At 36.4% G+C, this 11,090-nt stretch overlaps 1 pseudogene across 2 annotated transcripts; it reads right to left on the reverse strand.

Moving 5' to 3' along the window:
* Window positions 1-1,436: 1,436 nt before the first annotated feature.
* On the reverse strand, window positions 1,437-8,595 carry LOC103722854 (putative E3 ubiquitin-protein ligase RHC1A pseudogene; annotated as a pseudogene). Of its 2 annotated transcripts, none has more exons than XR_015967970.2 (2): window positions 8,430-8,595; window positions 1,437-7,406 (listed from the first exon to the last, which is right to left on the reverse strand). The product of XR_015967970.2 is annotated as a putative E3 ubiquitin-protein ligase RHC1A pseudogene, transcript variant X1 (transcript). The 2 variants fall into 2 exon arrangements; XR_015967971.2 differs by lacking the exon at window positions 8,430-8,595 and adding an exon at window positions 7,536-8,373.
* Window positions 8,596-11,090: the final 2,495 nt, after the last annotated feature.

Raw genomic sequence — 11,090 nt, forward strand, 5'->3', positions numbered from 1 at the left:
TACTTCTCAATATAATTTCTCAGGAAGAGGAAGAACTTAACATATTTAAGTTAACATATTTAACTTAACATAACATATTTAACTTGATAATAGCTAAAAATATTGGTCGTATGTTATTATTCCAATTCCCCGAGTGGTGGAATTTGGAACATTTCAAAAACTTGGGGATCCAACTACAAGGATTCATTGATATCTTCTTTTTATAAAGCAAATCGACTTCGATTCCTGAATGATCCACATCACTTCTGGTTGATAAAGACAAGATATGTTTTGACCAGAAAAACCCGTGCTCGAAATAATAAATTTTATCGAGTACGGGCTTTGATTTGATTGCGGTTCACTGCATTTATATAGTTCCAATATAAGTCCTTCTGTTTCGTCTGTGATTGTGGATTGAATGAAATGCAAAAAAGAGATGAACTCAAAGATAGTATCTAGAAGAAAAAAGAAAGGAAAGAGGAATTGAATGAAAGAATGGTTCGAAACAAAGAAATGCAATAACTAGAACCGTATACATATGTATTTACAAAAACTCCATTGTGGGTAGAAACTCAAAATGAGATATCGAAATAGTTCTGACGATTCAGTAATAGTCACATATCGTACCATATTACACTAAATAAATATCTTTATTATGATCCAGTGTTGAAATAAATTGATGAGATTTGGTCCCATCGGATCTAGACAATCTTATTTTTTTGGACGGATTCATGCAGAAAAGCTAACATAGATGTTATGGATCTAATTTTTCTCTTTGGGAATACATCGATCTTCTATAAAGGAGCCGAATGAAACCAAAATTTCATGAAGTTTTACCATAACATTCCTCTAATTTTATACTGATAAAGAAAATTTATTCCAAAGTCAAAAGAGCGATCGAGTTGAATGACAGATCGAGAAGCTCGACTAGAAAGAATTGGAGGAGAAATTTTGTGTTATATATGGTGATCCTCCTCCTCTGGTATCCTAATTTAAGAAGCCTAGGAATTAAAAGAGTTGGCCTTGGATTATTTTGGAAACCCATACAAGTAGATGTAGCGAAAAAAAAAAGAAATAGAATTAGCAGTAATTAGGAATAGAGAATTTCTGGAATAGACATAAATCATGATCAACTAAGCCCTCTCGGGGGCTTGCTTAAGAATAAGAAAGAGGAATCTTATGGAAATATCATGGAATAAGATTTGATCTATTCATGGGGATTCCGTAAATATCCCTTGGACAAAAAGAGAAGTGACTTGGACAAAAAGAAACGAAGTGACTTAGACAAATCTTGTTTGTCGATAGCCTCGGACCAATCAATCGAATATTGATTAATACGTAATCGATTGAACACTACTTGAAAACGGTTCTTCTCTTCCATGGAAGTTTCATTTTCCCAGAATGTATCCTAATTTTTGGCCTAATTCTTCTTCTGATGATCGATTCAACCTCTGATCGATTTGTTATTTTTTTGTGCGTAATGCAGATTAACAATAGTTTTGCTATTGATAGGAATTCCCTTGTTGAGACCCTATGAATGAATCATCAGAGAGAGAGAGAATTGTTATATGATTTATTCGAAGCCGCCACAGGTATGCGAATGATGCATAATTATTTCCGCATCGGAGGAGTAGCTGCTGATCTACCTCGATCTCGGTAGCTACGCCACCCACTGAATTTAAAGAACCATCATCCAATTGTTCTCGAATTGGTCCATTCAATGGCTCGAAATATAACAATGTGACAAAAGAATCAGATCCCATAATCCAAATTAGGGATTTGCCGGGTCCCTTAGGGACTATTGTCCAGAAACTATAGCCAGAGCAGCTATTTCAATAGCTGCGTGCAAAATGCCTATACGAACTCACATTTGGGCTCGAGCTCGTTAACAGACCTACCAAAAAGAGCTTCATTCAATGGAAGAACGCGAGCACTCGACCTCATCATTTAACCATTTATAGAAAGCCTTTCATATTAAGTCCACCAAGATTGTAAACAGAAATAACTCCACCAAGCCTTGTCATGCAAAACCAAGCCCTCTAACTTCAGAAAATCATAAAGCTAATTGTTCATACAGTAAGTTTCATTTGGAAACCAGAGGAAGGGTACCGAGCTTTTATTCGACATAGACTAATACAGCCTCTTAGGGGCCCAAAAGAACTTCTATTTTTTGAAGGAAATGTGCGGCTACTCCTCTTGAGAGGTCCCTTCTTGGAGAAAGTTTTTTCCGAAGGAAGAGAGCAATCCTTGTACTAATTAAATACAAATACGGAAGATTAGGTGCCCCAAATAAATAAAAGGCAGTTCGTGCACTGAAGGTATCCCTCTTATTTTCATAAACAAGCCGAACTTGTTAGAAGGCTGTTAAAAATAGTTATAACCTACTTAATTAAATAGAAAAAGAATGTGGTGGTACCGCCAAAATATGGTCAAAGAATCATTCGTAGGTCTCGGAGTCTCGGTTTTATAGAATCGGATCTCACAAGTTTTGTTACTCAAGGAAACTTTTATATCTTGAAATAGAAAAGAAAAAAAAAAAGCACAGCAAATGGATGGCTAATGCCTGAGAGGGAGTTTTATAACATAATAGTCCAGCTGTTGCTCAAAATAGGTCTCACTTTCCGGTCAGCTGAAAGAAGCATAATCTAAAAGACATGCTTGAACTCGGTGTCACCGGACACATTTCATACCATAGGAGAATAAAGAAGAAGAAAGCTACTAACAGAAAATTGACACTAGGGAGATGTTTAAATAAAAGCTTTTTGAACTTACACAAAGAAAGCATCAAGTTCCTTAGATGATCAAAAAGCAATAAGTTAAAGATATGCATAACCATTTCATGAAGTTCGGTTATAGTGAAATGGCCAGATTTTAAGTGTTCTAAAAACAAAATGGATCTATAAAGTGGAGCCATGAATATTAAAACCATACATTTCCTTAATAATAACAGTCTCGTCTTGTATCATCCTCGAAATCTGGCTCCATTGCCTCTTCGACTCTCACATGCCACACGTGCAATCCACATGCTCAACTTCTGTCGGCCATGCTTTCAGATTTTTTGAAGGGAAATGGAAGTCAATCAAGAATATGCAATGAACAACGAAAGCCAGTTTCCCTTTTAGGATACTAAGGCCAACATCAAACTTGCTTTGTTGTCACAACAATTGACATAGAAGATTCTTAACATCAAGAAGAAACTATAAATGGCCTCAAGGAAGAATTGTATTTTGAAATGTTCTGTTTTGATAATCAAAGAAATATATGAAGAAACAACGAGTGTAGCAATATTTTTCAAAAGATCTATGAACTCAAACAATGGATAGACACATCAAAGGATGTCACCATGCTATCAATAGATTTATGAACCACAGAGTTCAGAAATCCCACTAGCAATTGGTACTTGCAGAAAAAATAATGTTGAGTGATAGAGATAGAAATAGGGATTCATGCTAGATTGCAATTATGATGGCTCTGTAGAAATGAGATAGGAAACCAGAAAATTGTCAGTCAGGAGATGTAAAAAGCAACATTAATGGAAGATGCAAAAAGCAACATTAATGGAACGATGAAAAAATAATTGTAGTTTCACTGAAACTTGAAGGCCAAAAAAAACCCAAAGTAGCAATAATTGTTATCTCAAACCTATCATATGAAAGAAGGTGCTGCTAGCCCGAGAAATCAATAGAAGGTGGAGTTGGGTGGTCAGATAGGATATGTCCCTTTTGGCATGTTTAGGGTTTTTTTGCACATTATATCCAGGAGAATTTTAGAACATCACATGAGATGACTCATCAGAATAATGGCTAAATGACAACAACCATCATGCATTGTCTTCACATAGCCTCATTTGCCATGCAAGCTTTCCCAAATTCTTCCTCGCAACCTTCATCCATGTTAAATATTACATGTTCCTCCCCTCTCAAAACCTTCAAATGTATGAGCTGAATCCATCATCCATTACTTTGTATACAGTTCCCTTAAAAAACACATTTCTCACTCAATTCTCCTTGATTTTGACACAGATCCATCTTATCATTTGCCACAGTCGTCCAATTCACTTGGAACCCCTTTGCAGCCTAACATTCTAAACAAAGAACCTTTAGTCCTTATTGTGCTATATATTTTCCCTCAAGCTGGAAGGGTGCCATCAGTCACATAACACCACAAAATCACCGTTCCAGTTACTCCAAAGAAACTTTAATTTTATCATTATATGTCTTCATACATCCATGGACACATAGAGTCACTGTGTAGATAGTAGTTCTTACTTGGACATAAAGCTAGGAAGGCCAATTTTAGAAATGATTATGTGAAGCTTACAAGTTACACCATTGAAAAAGAGAAGAGGCAATATTATGACAACAAGACGTGCAATGAAGGAGAAAATAAAGCTCCTTCTGTAAACAGAAATTTGAAGTTGCATATGAGGGTCAGAAGTAGAAGGCACCTTAAAAAGTATTAATAAAATTGTAAGGAATTGGTACAGATTGTACTGGCAGGAAACTGGCTTTGATATAGAAGAATATGATAAAAATAATGAAAGCTTAAATTGACTTCATGTTTGTGGCCTCGTGGTTGAAGTAAATTGACTTAAATTGACTGAGTGGCCGTCAAAACATACCATGATACTCAACCTTTTTTTAACTAGAAAGAGAGCATTTAGGCTAAATTAAGCTCTTACGTTGGCCTCAAATACAAATACATATTACACATCAATTTAAGGGTAGTACATAGATATAAACCTTGCAGAGCAAATGAAAATAAATGATGTGGAAGGAACACTATGGATATAAGTGCATCCAGTATCATCATATACGAGGAAGATATATGAAAATTAAACAAATTCAAACTGATGCATTGACTATGAATGCACAGGAAAACCAAAAACAACAACTAGTGGTGAAGAGAGGAGTAATGAACTTTAGCATGTTGGTTTTGAATGGTATAGGGGGAAAAGCCATTACCAGTGAAATGACTATTAAAACCAACACATAGACCAAACAAATCAAAGAATAAGAGCAACTTTGACAAGTGCTTATGGAAGAATAAGAACCATGAGTGTTATATGAAGGTAGCAAAATTCAAAATGCCACCTTAAAAATATAGTGTTAGATCCAAGGTTTTAAGTTCCAGCGGGATAGAGGGTGTCCTAGCCACCCGTCATGTCCTGTTCCTGTGAGAAAATAAGATTGGGATGAGGTCCGAACTCCAAAACCCATCCATGCGGAAAGAGAAGAAGAGGAAAGCAAGAAAGGAAGGAAAGATGAAGAAAAGAAAAAAGCGAAAGAAAAGATGAATAAGAAGAAGAAAAAGGAAAGAAAGGAAGTAAGAACAAAAGAAAGAAAGAGAGGAAAGAAGGAAGAAAGGAAAGAAAAAGAAGAAGAAAAAGGAAAAAGTAAATAAAGGACGGGATAAGAAAACAAAGAAAAAGGAAAGAAAAGAAAGGAAGGTATAAGAAAAAGAAAGAAAGGATGGAAAGAAGAGGAAAAAGAACGAAAGAAGGAAAGGAAAGAAGAAGAGGAGATAGATGGAACATATCTAACGGGATGTATGACCGGGACCACTGCTAGGATAGGACGGGACAACAGGGCATCCAATTCTATAGAGAAACTGGGAAACCCCCATCCCACGGGACTTAAAAACTTTGGTCAGATCATCTGATTGGAATGCCTATGAGCTATGTCAAAATAACAACAAGACAACAAGTCTTTGTCATACAAAACCCATTTAAAATAAATAGAATTTATTGAGTCTCATATGAATTGCATTTTATACCTATAAGGCAATCGCCCATTCCAGTGATCATGAAGAAGCAGAAATGTTATAGCAAGTATAGTAGCATGTATAATTCAAGTGAGCTACTGAAGCAGTAAACAACAAGTAGCATCCTACCAAACCAAGAATCCATCAAATATGTAGTTTGGATGGTTGTCACTATTCATAAGTTTCAGACTTGTAATTTCTCTAAATAAACCACAACCATCAAATGGCTAGCCACTAAATCAATGTCATTAGCAAAACCAACATGAGTGGATCGCCTGTATATAAAAACAGATATAGCCACCAACAGGAAGCCATCACAACATCAAGAAGCATTTTTTGAGTTCTCTTTCTGCATGTAAATATTATAACGCAGCATTCAAAAACCTGCAACTACTGCTCAGGCAGAACTACATTAAACTACATAAGAGCACATCATTGTTCTGGGGAAAGAATGAAAGCAGATGCAGCTATAAGCAAATAAGACCATTTACATGCAATCAAAGGAGTCTATCAACACAGGCCTTTGATTGTTTGATCAACCTTGGCTACGGATTTGTAATTCTAAGTTCTGTAAATGTTTCCATGCCACCATGCATATGGACAAGTTCTAACGGACAATCAAAATAAGCTATCATCTAAGAAGTAGGATATGCCACAAACTAAAAAGGCTATGGATATTACTTTGGTTGCCAAAAGACTATCTAGAATAACTCATCTGGTTTGTACATTCATGGATAGCAGCAGAAGTGCACGCACCTAATCAGCCTAATGAGATCTAGAATTTGAGTTTGAAGAGCGAAAAGGCCACAGAAGTGACAACAGGTTCCTCCAGCGTTGATGTCCACTGTTATTTCCATTGCTACTTGAGCTTTGGTCACTTGATCTTGAATGCATGTAACTACCAGAGCTCTGTGGTGGCAGCTCATGGCGGCAAACTGGACAGGAATTATGTTGTCCCAACCAGGGAATGATGCAGTCCGAGTGATATATATGTTTACATGGCATCTCCCGTGCCTCAGTCCCCAGCTCAAATTTCTCTTTACAAATGGGACAATGAGAGTCTCCATGCAGGTGCCTCTGGTTGATCTTCAAGGTGGGCATAGCCTCAATTGCTGACGGTAATGCAGGTGGCGGTCCACGTCTATCATTTTGTGCCAGCTGTTCAATTAAATTTTCCAGTCCTGGACCAACAAAATAGTCTGCCATGTTGGCTCGTCGCATCCGAACACCATGCCGCGCATTGAAGAAGACCTCAAAGCCATTGTTGTCAGCCAAATGAACAGGAAGCTGGCCCCTGAAGACCAACCAAGGACCAGAGCCAAATTCCGTCCCGAAGTCTGATAGCATATTGTGTCTACCTCGGACATCAATCTCACGGTACGCTCCCATCATCCCACGACTCATCATGGCAGAGATCGCCTCCGGGATGCCATAACGTGGGTCACCATCCATATCAGCATCAATGCCAATGAAATGTCTCATAAGCTCCTCTGTCCCATCAAGCTCCGAAACAAAACCTGTATCACAGTTAGGGCAGACCATTTCCCTCTCCTGAGGCTGGATTCCAAGCCTGCATCGGTAACACCAATGTGTGTGCCTTCTGCCTGACATCTTCTACTCTAAATTTGTTAAATGCTTGATGAAATATGACCCCAAAACAGAAACTGCAACCAAAACAAGAACATGAAGAAAACTTATTTATTACTTATTTCAGATAAAAAATTATAGGAAAATCAAGAAATTTCATTTAACAGTAAGCAAAAACATGGAGGAAAAAATTATTCAGTACATGCCTCCAATTGGACACCTCCAGAACAAAACAATATGGTGAAAACAAACCAGCTAATACTATCCTATTTCCTTAGCTACGAAGACAAAACAATTTAGTACATGACTCCAGTTGGACACCTGCAGCACACAACAATATGATGACAGCAAACCAGATAACATAAGCTGGTTTCCTTAGTTATGAAGGCAAAAATTTAGTTAACTACCAGACATCGAGTATCATGAACAAACTTAATAGAATTTGTCTGGACTTCTTACAGGATTCTGCATGGCCGAGTGACACTAAAACTGGAAATTCTTCACCACACACTGGAAAAAAAAAAGCCCAAACTTTTCCACAAGATTTTCACATCAATTAACAGAAAAATATTTTTTTTTTTAATCCAAAACATGAACAAAAGCAAACCTTTGAGGTCTTCTCGTAAAACCAAGAAAAAAAAAAGACTGAGCAAGGGAAACTCAGGGATGTCTATAGGCAACAATTCCAACTCCAATATCTCAAATAATTACAAATTTTGGGGGCAAAAGTACAAGGAAGGACTAAACCTTGCTTTTTAACTTAGTAATTAACCTGAATCGAATTAAATCACTACCAATCTACCAAACACAATTCTAACTCTTAAAACAAATATTTCCAGAAATTCGGGCGATAATCCACCCAAATTTACAAGAAATCGTAATTCCAATAACCCAGAAGGCCTCACCAACTCCCACCCCTACCCCATAGTTAGTACTACAATATCATGATAAAAAAACCATAGAAATCAATAAATCCGCATCAAAAAATCGATAAAAAAATCCCCAAAAATGGAGAAAACAGATCCCTTAAAGCTAGAAGCGAGATTTCCACATAAAAATACATAAAAAAACGAAAAAAAATAGACTATCAAGTATTATACCTTGCGGTGAAGAGAAGGAGAACCACACGGCGAAGTATCCCAAAACCATACGAAGAAAGGAGGTCTGGTTCCCTGGATTTTATACACGGATTGACTCCTCGGGAGCGGCGTCTTTCTTTCTTGTACGTCGGCTGGGGGAAACCAGATCATCCGTTGATTTTACTACGAACTGTCCGAGTTGGACAATCCAACGTGGACCGAGTGGGAAGGTGGTGCGGTACACGCACCGAGATTCTCGGTCAAGTTGTTTCCGCGAAAGTTAACGAAATTGCATGCATAGAAATGTTTATGCGGTGAGCGGGGAATTCGGCTCCCGCATAAAAACTTCTATACAAGCAGTCGTAAGATAACTTAGGAGGGAGATAAGTTGCTAAGGGGTCCTCCACGAGAGGGAAGCGTCTATCCATAGGAATTATTGGCGTGTAGGATATAACACGTCCCTGTCACGACGCTGCCGAGTTCTATCTGTTCTTTGATAAAGAAAACTGGACAGCCCATAGAACGAGAACACGCACACGCGCGCGCCCGCGCGCGCGCACAGAGAGAGAGAGAGAGAGAGAGAGAGAGAGAGGTACTTAGTCCACCAGTGTGATATGATGTTTTTATTTTTATTTTTTGATTGCATGGACAAGATTATATCTTCCGTGCAAAAAATATATATATTATTTTTAGCATAAATTCACTATTGAATCACACAATGATTGTTTTAACATTTATATAGGTGGATGAGTAATAGAGTGCGGATTGCTCAAAAAATTACGTACGGTGTGATCCAATGAGTATTGTTGTAAAAAAAAATCAACCATTCTTTCGAGCCAAAGATTGCATAGCCTTAGCACATTGTTTGGCTTTAATACGCACGCATGATAGGGCAACGGGATAAAAAAAGGGATACGTGACGTAAGGGTTTTAACACAAAGCGGCATCTAACGATAAATGGATTAATTCCCATTTTCAATTGGTGCACTATTTTTTTTATAATTCTTATCTCTCCTGAACTGAATAAAAACAATTATTTAGATTACTTTAAGTCAAAAAAGATCGATTTATCAGTACTATATAAGACACGTGGTAACATCCTTTTGCATGGACTAAGGCAAGCAATTTGTGCTGCAACAGTAAAGATACATATTAATCTTCATGTAAATATGACAAACTCCTTATGTTAAAAGAAAAGTCCAAGTATAGTAATGATACGTAAGGTTCCTTATTTATTTTCATTGATCAAGATAATGCATCATTATGTTGTATAGATCCCGCATTGAAACCGTTAAGCTCTTATAATGGTTATAATGGCTGTTACTTTATTTGAAAACGATAATTTTGAAATTTCTAATATTAAAATAATCATTAAAATGATGGCTATTATAGAGGTGTTACGATGGAAATAACATGCAATTATAGAACAATAATGGTATTACCTTTTTGTTTATTTTTAATTTGATAAAACATGATGCATTTTTTAACCATACAACCATCTAAATTTTTTTTAAAAAATATTATTTTATTGAAAAGAAAGTACATGGAAAAATAATTATTGCTATTTATGTTATAGCAGACTGTTATAATAAAAAAAATAGGAAATAACAACTTACCTCAATAACAGAATGGGGGTGTCCGAGATCGAGATAATGGTTCTAATACCATCATTAAAAACAATGGTTAGAATTCCTCTAAGAAAATAATATTTCTAGTCCTGTAACGCATGAATTACTCCTGCCATATTGGCCGGGGCTTCATCAGTTAATTGTGTTGATATAAGATTTTAGGTTTGAGTCCCAACCTCACTATTTCATTCTCTCGATGAAATTCTAATGAACTTTGTTTATGTCTTACAAGGAACCCAATAGTTTTTGTTGGATCAGTTGGGAGCTCACCCTTGCATCCATCTTATGTAACAATGTCAAACTATTCTCAGAAACAAACTTCAATTAATAGTATCACGCTCCGAACTTAGAGTGTAACAGACATCACATACCTATGTAGCGGACCATACAAGCATGCAAGGCTACAGATCATATCAAAAAGATAATAATTCTTGAAAATTTATTTAATCAAGAATTTATTCAAATAATTTTTACTATAGTTCAAACGTGATAATAGTCAACATATGCTAACTATTTACTTAAATCAAATAAAATATTTTAACTAGTCTAAATAATTTGACTAGACTTCCAATAACTCAAAGTATATCAAGAAGATCTAGCGCATTCCTCAAGTCCCGAGTAATTGTGTATTTGGATCTAAACAATAGAGATAATATAATAATGAGCTGCACTAGCCCAATAAGCAACATAACACCTCAAAGTAGGGTCTAAGCATGCCAAATAATAAATTAAAGAGCAAGAAACTGAATAAAAAATAAATCAATTCTTGAATAATATATATATATATCTTTTTTAAGTATACTATTATTTTTATAAATTAATATTAGAAATCCAACATCATGCTATGGCCATGCAACCTAGTAGCATGGGTTGGAATGCACAAGTGCCAAATACCATATTCTTAACCATCGGTGGTACGGTGTCCAAATACCACTATTCTAATCATTGATGGTGCAGTGTTGAAACTAATTTCTCAGGTTACAAATCAATATGGACAACGAATAATCCCTATTGGCGGGGTTAGATCATAGCCGTGCTGTGAATACATACATAT

The sequence above is a fragment of the Phoenix dactylifera genome, chromosome 8 (assembly GCF_051530095.1).
Source record: "Phoenix dactylifera cultivar Ajwa chromosome 8, Ajwa_hap1_PhDact_Kaust_v1.1, whole genome shotgun sequence".
Lineage (NCBI taxonomy): Eukaryota > Viridiplantae > Streptophyta > Magnoliopsida > Arecales > Arecaceae > Phoenix > Phoenix dactylifera.